Below are 16,052 nucleotides of genomic sequence, written 5' to 3' on the forward strand. Positions count from 1 at the left end.
TGACTCCCAAATTTTGGCGCATTCGTTTTCCGAAGTGGGAGTGGAAGAATACGAATCCCAGTAAGATTGTAGTGCAGAGACCAGGTTAGATTTCTGTGGTCTTATCATTTTGTACATTCTGGACATTAAGAATATGATTGTCAAACTGTTTCTACACGTAAATCAGACTCATGCACAAAAAGAGCAAACTCGAGCCCTGTTTGACAAACACAGATTCAACATATTGTTGTATTTGCAGAGGGCAGGTAAGAGTGTAGAAGGTCTGCTACCTTTGCAGATTTTGCCCTAAGTGGCAGATGACACTGTGAGCGCACACAGAGGAATGTTGCGTGCCAATGGGCATACTCACAAACAGGAGCGTGGCACAGGCCCCTGCATTCCCTGCGGTACAGGGGGGCTGAACCCTGCAAGGTTCCCCAAAACTTTGTGAGGGCCTCATGCAGGCCAAGGCCATGTACATTTTTTAGATATGGGATACTCAAGTGCCTCTCATCACTTTCGGTAGAGGGGGGTGCTGGGGGGGGTCAATTTGCGTCACAGAACTTCTGACCGACATAGGAGAAAGGTTCACCAAATTATTGGTGTGCCTCATGACCAGTTCAAAGGGGACGAGAGATGACAAACTTGTCCTGCAAGATATGGTTACTGAAATGCATGATGGTCAATGGAAAACACTTCGGATGAAAGAACTCACCCTAAATCAAGAACTATAAATAGGCAGAGTATTTATTAATCTTTTGTAGCAATAACCACAATATATAGTGTATATTTCATATATAAACCATATGCAGGGATCTAAGAGAGTTTATGGTCACATTTTGTGTTGATTAGAATTTTAGTGGCTGTTTTAACCCTATGCAAACTAGATAGCCTAAATGGAAATATGAAAAGAACATTTGAGTTATATAACTAATGTAAGTCACATGCATGTTATTCACATATTGAGGGGTCCCCTGATGAAGGAATCATATTTACGTTGTAAAACAAGGAATACACTTCCCTGGTGCGTTCAAAAAGGGCAGGTTTCAACATTTAAATTATATGCTATGCCTTGAATGTTATAATTTTTGAAGACGAGAAATAAGAAATGGTGTTAAATTGCAGCCTCATATGTCTCTGAAAACCCACCCTAGTCCCCTTTGGAAATTCTGGTTACTCTTTCACACCGTGTCTTAATGAAAGAACCGCCTGACTGTGGCTCACGCTTGAGCATGTTCACCCAGTAAACAATGTGAAATGTCTTGGTCCAAGCCGTGGGTCCAATTCCCACAAATCATAACCTGGCGCCTATGCCCACAGATGGAACCTTCTGGATATTTACACATATTTACTAACCTTCACATACTCCTTAAAAGATACGCAAATGAATCAGCCATGATTTGTGAATAAACTATATGAAATCTAAGGGAACATCCCCCCTTCCTACAGTTTTTTTCCACTGAAATATCCTCTCATGACGAAAACAGTATTTTTCCCACAGTGGTAAAACTCAACACTCTTAAGGGAAACCCCCAGATGCATCAAGCATCCATTTTGCGATTCCTTATTAGCGAAAAATAAGGAATCGCTAATAAGGAATAGCAAAATGCTATGCAAGAAGAAATCACTTTAAAATAGCAATTTCTTAAAATTCCTTAATTGCGACTCGCAAATTGCGAGTCACAATTAAGGAATACCTCCCCATTCATTCCTATGGGCCTAGAGGCCCATAGGAATGAATGGGAAGACAATCTCAATTTGCCAATCACACTTAGCGAATCACAAAACGAGAATGCGATTTCAAGGGTGCAGGGGTGTCCAAAGGACACCCTGTTGCACCACTGAAATTGATCTGTGCACATATGTAGCGCACACATATGCCCTTGGGGCATGTGTGTACGCAACATGAAACTTTGAAAAATGCCCTTTAGTGCATTTTTCAAAGTTTTTGCAAATTACCATGAAGTTGAACTTCATGGTAATTTGCAAGCCCTATTAGGGAAATCGCTATTTTTTAAACTTTAATGCATTGCATTTAAGGAATCTCAATTTGAGATTCCTTAAATGCAAGTAATCGCAATTTAGCGAATTTTTAGTTAGCGATTTTTGCATTTGGGATGATGCATCCCAAATGCAAAAATACCGGTCGCAAAGGGGCAGATTCTGAGAATCTGCCCCTTTGCGACCGGATTTATGCTTGATGCATCTGGGCCTTAACATCAGTGAGTGAAGGAAAATGTTAGATCAATAATCAAAACATAACATGTGCCTCAATGTTTTGTAGTTCAGGCAAAAAGTTGAACATTTTGAGTGTGCACAAATCTATGCATGCTAACAATAAGGCCGGGTGAAATGTTTTCATGGGTTAAAGCTCCTGACGTTTATACATTGTATGTTACTCTAATTTCACAGGCGTTATATTACCTCCTCGACAGCACACTAGTATGAGAGGGAAAATGCCAGTAGAGCTTTTTACAAGAGGTATTTTCTTCTCAAACCAGTCTCCTGGCAGAAATTTCAATGACTGATGAAGACATTAGCTGAACCCATGTTCAATTTTTAGACGAAATAACGGCAAGTACATTTGATAAACTGTGCGTTATTTAGCAGGAAAAAATATCAACAGTTTGCTACCCCTGGTTAAGATTACAATGTTTATATTGTTTGTGAATCGTACATAAATGTATTAGGCAAAACCTAAAACGAGGTCAGCTAAAAGTGGAAGAGTGGTTTAGCTATCATGACCGCACAATATCATTTCCAGGTGTAAGACATATGGAACCATTTTGACAAACTGTCACAAAAAGCTTCATCCTAGAAGTAAGTAAATGCGTTTTGCAGCTTGTGCCATTAACCAACAGATCAAAAGCATTCAAATGAAATATTTCTTAGTTTCATATGTTTGATTCCACACATTTGAGCGACAGAATTCATTAAATACACAGAAACGTTGCATCAGTATCTTCACATCTGCCCACCTCCTTCCCATCACCTTGGTTTCAGCTATTCAATCTTTGAAATCCATTACATGTAATAAATGCGAGTTAGAACTTTCAACTACTTTAAATTCTATGTATTCAGTACAAAATACTTTCAACAAAATGTATTAAAGAGTTCATGCTCCCACTGTATATCTTACAGTTAATTATTTGATAACCAATTCACTTTTGGCTCTCTGTTGCTCGATATAGCAAAATGCAGTTCATATTATAAATGAAATGTGCTAAAAAAATTCCTCAGCTGCTTGGAGTACAGAAATGTCCTCCCTAAACTGATATCTGCTTCTATCTTTCTCATCCCTTCATATGGTCGCCCTGTTGGCATCTGTCTTTGCAGTCACCGCTAGTCCATGTATACAGTTCTAATGATGTCTCTTTAGCAGGTATTCTGCTCCACTTGATCATTTGGAAGAGGTCAAAGAGCTTTCATATTCTTGCACACCAATGGTCCCTGGCCGTAGTCCAGTGGCGTTGCAGGGTTGGGCGGGGCGGTCCTCTTTGGGCACCACAAATTTTGTGGGCAGTGCCTCCCCATCCCCCCTCCCCCGCTCGCACCTGCGGCTGTCACGCAGCATCAAAAGCATGGATAACCAGCACCCCGCACTTACCGGCAAAAAGTCTAGCTATGCCACTGCCATAGTCAATATCTGGCACCTCCTTTAGCGTGACCACCTCCCTCCCGATCACGATGGACACTTTCTAATCCTAGATTGTTGTGTTATAATCTAATGAATGTTGAGTGTTGTAGTCTTATTTTGATTCCAGTGAAGTAATTAGACTAAGACCTGAAATAAAGTAATTTGTAGGTGAGACCTTCAGGGCTGGAGAAATTGAAGCAATGTACTGCAGTCTGGGGTAATTCTAAGAGATGGTCACCCTGAGCTGTCTTCAAAATGCCTTTCTATGAAGAATATTGAAGTTGGAGTACACACAGGGTGGGAATGGAACAGAAAATAGTTCCATGAACCACAATAAAAGTGACCCCTGTTAGCGAATCACATAGCTAAAAACATGGACTGCATTGGGAAACTAGGGTGGTTTTGAACTTGTAAAGACACTGTATAGGCGTTTTGAAAGGTTCGGAAACTGTAGGCTTTTGTTCATGCTGCAGGCAATGTTTGTGTTAATATCAGGGAAATCACTCATCAAAGGTGGTCCAGCAGACCACAATACAGGCCCATAAACAACTAAAAAACAACCCTCCCACTGACCTGTCAAACCAGCCCTTCAGGTACAATCTGATTTTCCTATAGGCCAGTCCGACCCCGGGTGCACACAAAGAGCAAGCAGGTCAATGCTTTTAGTGAACTGCTAAAGTTTTGTTGTAGTTCATGCTAGCAGACCTACACATGTTCCGGATGTATGTCGTTACAACGCATACTTTTACTCCGCATACCATTACAACGCGGTATTTACAACGCATACCGCTACAACGCATAGCGCTTTGGGGTGCTGGATAGTGGTAAGTATAATTTACTATTCTAACTCCAGTCCCCGTGGACCCTAGGGAAGGTGTTGGATAGTAAATTAAACTTACCTCTTATCCTAGAGCGCCCCCCAGCGCCTTGCGTTGTAACGGTATGCGTTGTAATGCCTGCGTTGTAGTGGTAGTGCGGAGTAAAAAATGCGTTGTAACAGGTGCATACCACATGTTCCACTTATGGATTTGTGCAGTTCCAAGTCATAGGTTGTAAATGCAAATAACTTATCCTTTGTACTCTGTGCCCAGTAGTTATAGTCTTCCTCCACTTTTAAATGAAACCATCACCTTTTCAAAACACACCAGCAGCAGCTACAATCCTAGTTCTTCTTGAGCCTTGGCTGAGCGGTCATTTATTATATTACTCCTAACTATAGAACTAATTTATTCATTCACTACTTCAATCTCTTGGCCTCTACTTTCAATATCTAAAAATAGTAGCACCTGTAGCTTTAGTAGGTCTAGTAGTGGAAGTGTTACAATACAACCAGTAGTGGGAGTGCTAGTAGTAGCACTGAAACTATTCATGCAACTACTGCTGCTAATAATTATATCAGTACTACAATTTTAGTAATATTATGAGCAGTGATAATACTACTACTAAGATCACTACTACTTATAATTATAATAACAATAATATTGATAATAATATTAATAGCAATGATAATAATAGTAATAATAACAATAATAATAATAATAATAATAATAATAATAATAATAATAATAATAATAATAATTATAATAATAATAATAATTATTATAATAATAATAATAATAATAATAATAATAATAATAATAATGATAATATCAGCAATAAGTAAAACATGTCACAAGAGCAGAGCCAGGGTGAGGTGTGGGCTGAGGTGCATTGGAGGCCATTAATAGGCGCTATGAGCTGCTGTGCCCCTGGCATTATCACACTGATGATCAGTGCCCTCCCGGTCAACACAAGAAACTGATGCACAATGTGAAGAATAATTATGCACACTCTATCACCAAAGCATACAGTTTAGAACTGATTTGCATTTCTGAATCAATCAAGTGCACGACTGTTCAATGATTGCTTCTCTCCTTTGACATCCAAGGACGAGGAGAGTGGGAATACTTAAGATGTGCACGCTGTCTACACCACTCACCTCTACCCCAAGAAATGCATTTTAATTTTGTTGTGGTCTTGACAGCTACAGATTCCTCCCATACTGAGTGCTAGCTGTTGTGGGGTGAAATATCTGCACTATGAATGAATTGCATGATGAATGCACTCAGGAAAAATTTGATCTGGCTCATCATATTGAAAAAATACACTAGAGCAATTCTGCACATTTCGTTCCCTATTTGTTCTTATTTATTTTGAAATCTTAAAAGTTGCACTTACTTGCTGCCTGTTCTGCTGACTTGCATGTAGGGCAGCAATAAAGGACCTCCACCTCTGCCTATATTGGGCAAATTACTGTATGGTGCCCCATTTAAGCATCACAGTTTTCAGTTTTGTTTCCATACTTTGCTTTTCAGGTGTTCTTTAGCCTGCCTGTTTTCCATTTGCGTTCTAGGGTCCAATGGAGAGCTGTTCTTGTGATGGAAACTTGTTCTCTTCTCCATGTTTTTCTCATATTGATAGTATCCATTCTCTCCTGCTTGCATCTGGTGAGCAGTTCATGGTAGGAAATGGTCTGTGGTCGGAAAATACGCAAGATTCTTTTTAGTTTACCTGTGTGGAAGGCTGTCAATTTGATGATGCCACTTTTTGTCATCCAGCAGCATTCTTATCCATAAGAGACTGCAAACAGAATGCAGCTTTGGTAAAGCATCAGCTTGGTTTTGGTGCTGTACTGAGATGACCTCCACACATTGGTCAACATCCTGAAGGAATCCCTGGCTTTTTTTCAGCCTGCTTTTGATGTTACTACCTGCCCCTCAATCATGCCAGATATTGTTGCCTAGATAGGTGAACTCTTCTGTCATGGCTGGGTCCTCTCCACCCACCTTGATTGGTGAAAGGTTTGGGATGTTGAGTGGCCTGACTGACTACTGGTTTCTTTGTGTTGACCTTCAGACCCACTTGTTTTGCATAGTTGTTGAAGCAAGATGTATTTTCCTGCACATGGTGGGTATATGTGTGTGGGGGGGCAGGTGTGTGTGAGTAAGGCTAGGTAATCCCTATAGTCAATGTCCCCCACTGTAGGGAATAAGAATCATCTGTTGCCTCTGGCTTAGTCCTTAGCTGTGCATCACCTCACCCAGTCAATGAGTAGGATTAAGAACAACACTGACATCACACACCCCTAACTTGAGAGCTATGCTCACTATCTCCCACCTTGCAGGTGAAATTATCATAGAAGCTCTTTATGAGGGAAACTATTCGCTGCCGTATACCATGAGCTATTAGCATTTGCCAAAGTCTCTCACGGTGGATACTGTCAAAAGCTTTCTCAAAATTGATGAAATTGATGTATAGTTGTCTCTGACACTCCTTGCGCTGCTCTATGATGTTAGGTAGAGTAAGGATCTGATAAATACAGTCTCTGGCCTTGAAGAATCCTGCCTATTTTTTTCTTAAATACGTGCCCCAGACATCAGAAATGCACTGTATAATGGTTTTTGCCAGAATTGTGCTCAGGATTGACAGAAGGGTGATTCCACAACGGTTGTTACAATTGACTAATGCTCCTTTCTTTGGAATATTGACAATGATTCCTTAGTTCAAGACATCTGGCTCTTTCTTTCTCTCTCAAATTGATGTACACAGTGATTGGAGGATCCCGGCTGATGTTCCACGGTCTGCCTTGAACATTCCTGATTTCAGGTAGTCTTGGTCATTTTTGAAAGATTGGATGGCAGTGAGTATTTATTTCTGTGGTGAGTTGGTGTTCATCTCCACCGCTGTCTCTGCTACTTGGATGTTTCCTTTGTTTGTTGGTATTGGTCTGTTCAAAACTTCTTTCAGGTTCTCGGACAAGCATGCTTCCTACTCTCTCTCTGTTGTGAGTAGCATGTCCTGCTTGCTCACACAAAGACTTATATTTTGCATAAGATTTACCACTGTCTATCTTCATGAGTTTGAAGACCTTCCCCCACAAGCTACTACTGGCTTAATCCTCTGCTTGGCTGACACATATGTGCATGTACACCTGCTTGTCTGCTCTTGTTATTTTGAATGCTCTGTTTGCTTCTTTTTCGGGGCAGAGCTTGCGTAGTTTTCCTCTGCGGAATTCTGCTAAGCTACATAAAAAACTCTGCGAGATTCCATGGAATTCCCCCCCCCCATAGCAATTAGCTAAGCACATGTGTGTTGTGTCCGTTTGAGGGTCTTCCCGAAACCTATATTTCGGTTTGAGCAGAGCGCTGGTAGACATGCAGTAAACAGCCCTCTTTAGTCAGCTGGCAATTTGAGGAACGCGGCCTTATTACAAATAGGTTTTTCTACACAATACTCATTTAAGTTATATAACAATGCTGATAGAAATTGGGGTATCTAGTTGGCAATGGTTTGCACCTTAGTCCAAGTAGGGACCCTTCTTTCTAGTCAGCGTAAGGGGCTACAATTCTAAATTAACCCCTGCTCACACCCTTGGTAGCTTGGCAGAAGTAGACAGGCTAATCTCAGAGGGAGGGTGTAAAGCATTTGTGCACACATTCAGTAATACAGTGAAAACATTACAAATGAACAACACACCAGTTTAGATTAATAAGTAATCTTTATCTAAACAAAACAAGACTGAAACGACAAAAAAACAGAATACAGTAATAAAAATTTACTTCTTAAAAGGTAAAAACAGTTCTGTCCATAGCAAACTATAGATGCTACACTTTCAATACAAAGTACCTGGGATGCATCACAATCATAAACAAAAACAGCCACAGGGAAGGTTATGTGTCAATTCCTTATGTCCAGGGAATGTGAATCGTCGGTTCCTGACTCCAGGGGAGGTGATGCTTCGGTTCCTTACTGCCACGGAGAGGAGGTGATGCGTTGCTTCCTTACTGAAAGGGAGGTGATGTGTTGGTTCCTTACTGAAGGGGAGGTGATACGTCGGTTTCTTACTGCGGCCTTGGTGTCGTTGTAGAATTAACACCCCGGTGCAATGCGTGGGGATTGGAGATGCGTCAGATCTCGATGGGGCATTAACCACCCTGCGTTGGTCTCTCCTGCAGTCGCACAGCGGGGCCTCTGTTGGGATCGGTGCAGTGATCTCGGACTTCGGAAATGGGTGCACAGGATTTGGTTTGCGGCAATTTCTACAGCCATGGGCAGGCACTGCGTTGGTTTCTTTGGCCGATCAAGGGCAATGCATCGGAAACAGTTGCGGATCCACTCTTACGGGAACGTGCTTCGGGATCCTCAGGATGCTTCGTAAATTCTTTCCTCTTCTATCCGAGGAACATCGGAGGATAACTGTCCAGGCACTTATAGGATCCAGATTGGATTATGCAAATGTTCTATATCTGGGTCTGCCAGAATATCTCCTACAGCGCATGCAGGTGACCCAGAACGCTGCAGCTCGAGCGATTTTTGGCCTGCATCGCCGTACTAGTGCCTCAAACCTTCTTCGATCCCTCCATTGGCTTCCTATACGGAAGAGGATAATGTTTAAGGCCATGACCTTAGCCCATAAAGCCCTGCATGCCAACGGTGCAAAATATCTCCAGAAGAGACTGGATTTTTATCGGCCTACACGATCCCTAAGATCGGAATCATTGGCCCTGGCAGTGGTGCCACGGATAAAAAGGGCCCGACTGGGCGGCCGGTCCTTTAGACTCCTTGCCCCCCAGCTATGGAACTCCCTACCGCTGTCCTTGCGGACCACATCGAATCTGCTTGCCTTTAGGAAAGGTTTAAAAACTTGGCTGTTTTCTGGTTAGTGTGTTTCTTCTTTTCTAGGTTTCTGTCTTTTTACTGTTATGTTTTCCAGTTCTTCTTAAGGTCTGGAGCACAAAGCGCCGGGACACTCCTTTGGAGTAGCCGTTGCGCTATAAAAGTCCCTTTTAACATAACATAACATAACGCACTTCTCGTAGTTGCAACTCTTTTCCAACTTCCAACAGCAGGAACAACCTCCAGAGGCCCAACTCAGCAACAGGCACCTCTTGGTGGGCCGGAACACCCAGCAAGGAAGTTCAGTGGAGCTGTTGGTTAAATCTCTGAGACTTCAGAACAGAAGGCAAGCTCTACTTCAAGCTCTTGGGGATCTTCTTCAAGCAGAATAGACAGCACACAGCAAAGTATTTGTCTTCTCCTTGGCAGAAGCAGCCACTGCAGGCCAACCACAGACAGCACACAGCAAAGAGGCAGTACTTCTCCTTCAGCTTTTCCTGCTCTTCTCCAAGAAACCAGAATACAGTAATAAAAATGTACTTCTTAGAAGGTAAAAACAGTTCTGTCCATAGCAAACTATAGATCAACACTTTCAACACAAAATACCTGGGATGCCTCACAATCATAAACAAAAACAGCCACAGGGAAGGTGATGCGTCATTTCCTTATGCGCAGAGAATGTGATGCGCTGGTTCCTTACTCCAGGGGAGGTGATGCATCGGTTCCTTACTGCCACGCAGAGGAGGTGATGAGTTGGTTCTTTACTGAAGGGGAGGTGATGCTTTGGTTCCTTACTGAAGGGTAGGTGATAGGTCGGTTTCTTACTGCGGCCTTGGTATCCTTGTAGATTTGTCACCCCGGGGCAATGCGTGGGGATTGGGGATGTGTCAGATCTCGATGCGGCGGCAACCCCACTGTGTTGGTCTCTCCTGCAGTCACACAGCAAGGCCTGTGTCGGAATTGGTGCAGTGATCTCAGACTTTGGAAATGGGTGCACAGGATTTGGTGTGCAGCGATTTCTCCAAGCTTGGGCAGGCACCGCATCGGTTTCTTTGGCTGCACGGCGGCAATGCATCGGAAACAGGTGCGGATGCGCTGCACTTCTAATAGATGCATCTCTTCAAGCAGGATACACAGAAAAGTATTTGTCTTCTCATTGGCAGAAACAGCCACTGCAGGCCAACCACAGACAGCACACAGCAAAGAGGTAGTACTTGTCCTTCAGCCTTTACAGCTCTTCTCCATGGTAGAGGTTCCTCTTGAGTCCAGAAGTATTCTAAAGTTCTGGGCCCCAATATTTATACAACATGTTCTTTTGTTCTCTGGTATCAGAGAGGCTCTGTGCTAGGTCCAGCTCAGTTCTATCCTCTCTGGTCCAGCTTCCCAGCAGGAGGTGGAGACAGCACTGTGTAAGGTAGATGAGGCCCATTCAGGTGCAAGGAAATCTCCCCTCCTACTCTAAATACAACCAAGGTCTCTGTAGCCTAGCCCTGACTCATCCAGAAAAAGAAGGACACAGCTCAACTCCCCCAGTGGCTGTCAGTGAATGCACATCTGCAGCTCCTATCACTTCAAAGCCAGACAGTTAATCCACAAACAAGCAGAGGCAGACACGGTGGCTAAGCAAGAAAATATGGACTTTCCAAAAGTGGTATTTTGAAACACAGAATATAAAAATCATCTTTACTAAAAGATGCATTTTTATATTCTGAGTCAGGCATACTAAACCCTATCTTCCTACCTTGTGCCAATGGGAACTTATACTTATAAGATGTTATAAGTAAACTCCCATTCTATCCTATGGGACAGATGGCCTTTCCATTGTGAAAAATGAATTACACTGTAGTTCACTATCAGGACATGTCACACACACCAGGGCATGTCCTACCTTTCACATACAATAAACCCTGCCCACAGGGGTACAGCGGGTCGCATGTAAGAAAAGGGAAGAATAAGGCCTGGTAAGTGGGTGCACTTACCAGGTCGACATGGCAATGGAGACTGCATGCAGACACTGCAGTGGAGGTCTGAGACCCCTTCACATGGCTGCTTGTGTGTGTGGCATGATCAGTGCTGCAGGCCCACTAGCAGTATTTGACTTACAGGCCCTGGGCACACACGGCGCTCTATACTAGGGACTTAGTACTAAGTCAAACAAGTCAATCATGGAAACACCAATCCATAATAAGAATTTACTCAGAGAGCATATGCGCTTTAGCACTGATCAGCAGAAAGTATGGGTGAAATCGCAAAGAAATCCACGAATTTGCGGATTTTCCCATGAAATCGCAAGTTTTTTGTGATTTGCACTGGAGTTCTTTCTACTGGCTAATCCAGTAAGTGCTACCTCGTTGGGTAAATGTATAGTGCTTTTCCTACACTGAAGCTGTGTAAAGGGCCAGAAGATTTGTCTCCAATGACCATGTGTGCCTGTAACTTTGCCACCTCGCCATAAGGCGCCGAGGTCCCTTGAGTGAGATGTCCATCATAGTTTGGAAAGGGCGGGAAGACGTTTGATACCGCTAGTGTGTGGTGCGGGGCCAAACAGGCAGGGCTTCTATGCGTGTTCACATGCCTCTTGTGTAAAGGGTCAGAGAGCGAGCAGGGCAGCACGTGAGGAGAAAGCAGCCTCCTGGTCATAGGAACTACAAGAGGATCACGCTCGAGAAACTCATGGATGCAAAGACCTCCCTCGAGTATTACAGCTAATTTTCGACGGCAGATATGGGGTTAAAGCACACTTGCCCATCCTCGACCATGCTCACTAATGTTTTGGGCTGATTAAAACGTTACTGAATTTGCGCTTCAACTCGGGCACCGGCTTTATTTATATCTGTAAGTGGTTCCTGTTGAGGTTTAATTTTTGTGACAGGAGCATTGTGCAATACTTGTAACTATTCTCAGACCCTGCTTCGAGGGTCAGAGCAGGGTCAGAGAATAGTTGCAAGTAGGCAACAAACTCTCTGGAGGCGCCACACAGGAAGCACTTACAGGGTTACAGCAGGTGCCCAAGTTGAAGTTAATTTCTTTGTATCCATTTTGTAAATGGTTACAAAGAAATTAGCTTCAACTTGGGCACCTGCTGTAACCCTGTAAGTGCTTCATGGAAAATTTGTCCCGCTCGCGGATTCGCGGCTTTTTCTGCAATTTCGCACGATTCGTGGTTCGGGAAATTGCAGAAAATCCGCAAATTCTGTGAGCGGAACAAATTTTCTGCCCACACTTAATCAGCAGTGGTAAATTGCCCAAAGTCCTATATCCAACAAAAACAATGTCAAAAACCGGAGCCCAAAAAGCAAAAATTCTGGGGATAAACCCACTGAAAAAAGCCAAGTCTAACAAATGCAATTAGGGGGAATAGTGAAAGCAGTTATGTTTATGTTGTTTTATAGTAACCTTCATAAAGGGAGCATCAGAAGTGCGTGTGGTAAATGTACAGTTGTAATGAAAGTGTGAATGTCTCCTCAAAAGCATGAACACTTATTTGAAAAAGGTGACCGTTTTTCACACTTGGCAATCATATTTTGAGTTGAGCTCGCCCTGGTAATGCACGGCCATATAGGGAAACAAGTCTGCATGCACTGCACTCCCAAGTGAAAATCCCAGTCAATCACGTTGAAAGAAAAACATGTAATTAGAGATAAAAAATATGTGCTGCTAATAGTCAGATAATTATTTGTGCTTTTATGTAGGAGGAGACGTTTGCACTTTCATTATAACTGAACATTTACCACATGCAAATAGGATGCTTCATGTATGAAGGGTTGCTGTAAAACAACAAAAACATACCTGCTTTTCACTATTACCCCTATTTGCATTGCTAATTGCTATATAATTTAAAGAATTATTGTGTAGATAAAACTATCTATAGTGAGGATGTATTTCTCAAATTCCCAACTGACTAAAGAGGGCTGTTGACTGCAGTTTCGCATCCAGATGGATTAGCAATTAGGAGAGCTGAGTGGAGATAAGTTGGGGTGGGTGCTGGTAAAGTCTGAAATGCAGCGGTTGGTGGAGATTTTGTCAAACTCCATGCTCCAAGCAGAGCGCAGATTGGCAAAACTCTGCAAACTTTGCTAGTGGAGTGGAGTTTACTGCCCACCCCTACTTCTATGTACTATTGCTTGTATTTCTCCTGCAGCCTCTAAGATTTACCCTCCATGACTTTCTTTTTCGCTGCCCTCCTTGTCTTAGCCATTCTATCCCCTTTCCTTTTTTTGGTCCCCAGGAATGTTTTACTGATCTTTACACATGTTGAAGAGACCTGTTCCCATTTCTAGTTAACTGCATCTGCAGCTGGCTCAGACGGATTTTCTGTGTCTACCAGGAGTAAAAACCTGTTTTTGATTTATAAGATTAATGCCTTGTTGGTCTTAGGGTCCTGTACTTTTGCCACATCAAAATACAGTCGTCCGTCTGTTTTGTGTTCTGTTTTTCTGAGATTCAGCTTCAGAAGAGTGGTCACCAGAAGGCACTGATATCCACTGCTCTCCTCACTCTGACATCTTGTAGGGAGCATATTCTGGTGCTGCTTATCATGAGGTAGTCCATCTAATTCCTGTCTCTGCCTCTGGGTGAGCACCAAGTTTGAGAATTTCACAGTAGGGGAAGAGAGTCCCTCCTGTCATCAGATCATTTGTGTTGTAAAATTCCAACCATTGTAATTCACTGTTCCAGACCCATCCTTTCCCATGGCTTTGTTATGCCTGTGTTGTCTTTTCTCACTTTATCAATCAAGTCTCCCATCACAATCTTCAGGTCATAGTTTGGCATGGCTTCAAGCTCAGCTTGCATCAGTTAGTATAATATGTCTGTGACTGTTTCCTCTGCAAGATTTGGTGGAGCATAGCACTGCATAATTGTGGTGTTGGTGTGTCTGTCTTTTAACCTGGCTGTCATCAGTTTGCTGTTGACTGCCTTCCACTCACTTAGGCATTTCTCGTTCCAATCGCTCAGGATGATGGCTACTCCTTCGTGATGTTGGTCCTCACCCCTTCCTAAGTACAGTACTGTCTCTCCTTTAGTAGTTTTCATCTTGGCAAATGAGGACCACCTACTTTCACTGCCCCCAGAATGTGTAGGTTATAGTGTCTCATCTCAGATATTACTTGAGCCAGCTTTCTTGTGTCGTACTGTCATGTAATTCCAACAAATCTATATAGCATCTGTATGTTTAGACAACATAAACTAAGGGTCTGGTGTCCAGACTGATTCAAGACAGCCCAAAAAGGATATTTTCATCCGTGGATAGCTACCTCACAGTGCCACTGTGTGCCCCTCTTACCAAGGAGCGAATAGTTTCTGGTAACTATCGAACATGACAACCCTCACCCCTCAGGGATTGTGGAAGCAGAACAGTACGTTTCACTCAATCACTCATGCTCACTTTGTCTCAGAGAGATACACAAAATAAACAATGGGAACGTTTTCAATAAGCATTTATTGAACCAGCGTCATTCTACTGTAAAATTCATGTGCTGCAACAACCATTAAACAGCAACAGATATATACAATCATGAGAACTAACAGAGTAAATAAAAGGTAGAATTTTACCATAGTGCTTAAATAATGGAAATATGCAGGCATATAGATACATGACAGTAATAATGCGTACTCCTATGATGATAACCCTAACTAGATGTACCTAAATGTACCTAGCATGTATGTAGGTGTATAGCCAAGAATCCCCCTAGGAAAGAACCAAGTCCTTTACCTGATGTGAGAGAATGAAGGACCCCTTCTTGGTCTCGAGTTTGACAACCCGTGAGGGATGTCAGACGACGGCATGCTGGAGTATCTGCATTTATGGACATCAGTGTCTCATGTCAACGTGTCAGCATGGAAGTCTTTCTCCTCTGCCTTGCCCAGCAAAGATGTGGTACTTATATACCCAAAGATACCCTCAGGGGGTTGTTAGACCTGGCATCTTTGGCGTGATTACCCCTATCTTTTTGCCTCTGCCTCCTGTATTTTTGATGCTGTGCTGGATTTCGTTTTTGCTGGTTTAGATGCTTTGGACACTCTGCCACTGCTGATCAGTGCCAGAGTGTAAGTGCTCCCTATGTAAATTGTTATTCTGATTGGATATACATGTTTGGCATATTTGTATCACCATGAAGTCCCTAGTAAAGTGCACTGGGTGTGCCAGGGCTGGTGATGGCAAATGCTACTAGTGGGCCTGCAGCACTGATTGTGCCACCCACAGGAGTAGCTCTAAAATGGTGTCTCGGGCCTGCCACTGCAGCGCCTACGGGCAGTTTAGAACTGCCATGTCCTCCTGGTCAGTGTCCCCACTGACCAGGCCTAACCCTTCCCTTTTCGTGCACATCAGTCACCCCTATGGAAGGCCCAAGGTACCCCCCTGGGCAGGGTGCAGTGTATGTGAAAGGTAGAGCATGTACTAGTGCAGGTACCATGCTCTGGTAGTGAATTACAGCCATTTTCGTTTTTCACTATTGTAAGGCTATCTTGCTCCATAGGTTAACATGGGGGATGCTGGCTACAGTGGTTAACAGCATTTCTTCCCATAGGAACAAGATAGGACATAAGTATCTAGTATCCCTGAACTCAGAATTTAATAATACATCTTTTAGGAAAGGTGGTTTTTAAATCCTGTGTTTGAGAACAGCACTTTTAGAAAGTTGCTGTTCTCTTGTCTGACCCTTCTGTGTGCCTGGGCCTGTTTGTGTATTGACTGTCTGGTTTGTGAGTGACAGGGGCTGGGGAATTCCCCCAGAGGCTGGATGAGTCAGCACTAGGCTGAATGAAGCAATTGCAACCT

The 16,052-nt window shown here is 42.9% G+C and overlaps 1 protein-coding gene across 1 annotated transcript in view; it reads left to right on the plus strand.

The window, feature by feature from the left end:
* The window catches only part of GABRA6 (gamma-aminobutyric acid type A receptor subunit alpha6), a 267,861-nt gene that overhangs the window by 1,365 nt on the left and 250,444 nt on the right, over window positions 1–16,052 (plus strand). The gene's annotated exons all lie outside the window — the stretch shown is intronic.

Source organism: Lissotriton vulgaris, chromosome 7 (genome assembly GCF_964263255.1).
Source record: "Lissotriton vulgaris chromosome 7, aLisVul1.2, whole genome shotgun sequence".
Taxonomy (NCBI): Eukaryota; Metazoa; Chordata; class Amphibia; order Caudata; family Salamandridae; genus Lissotriton; species Lissotriton vulgaris.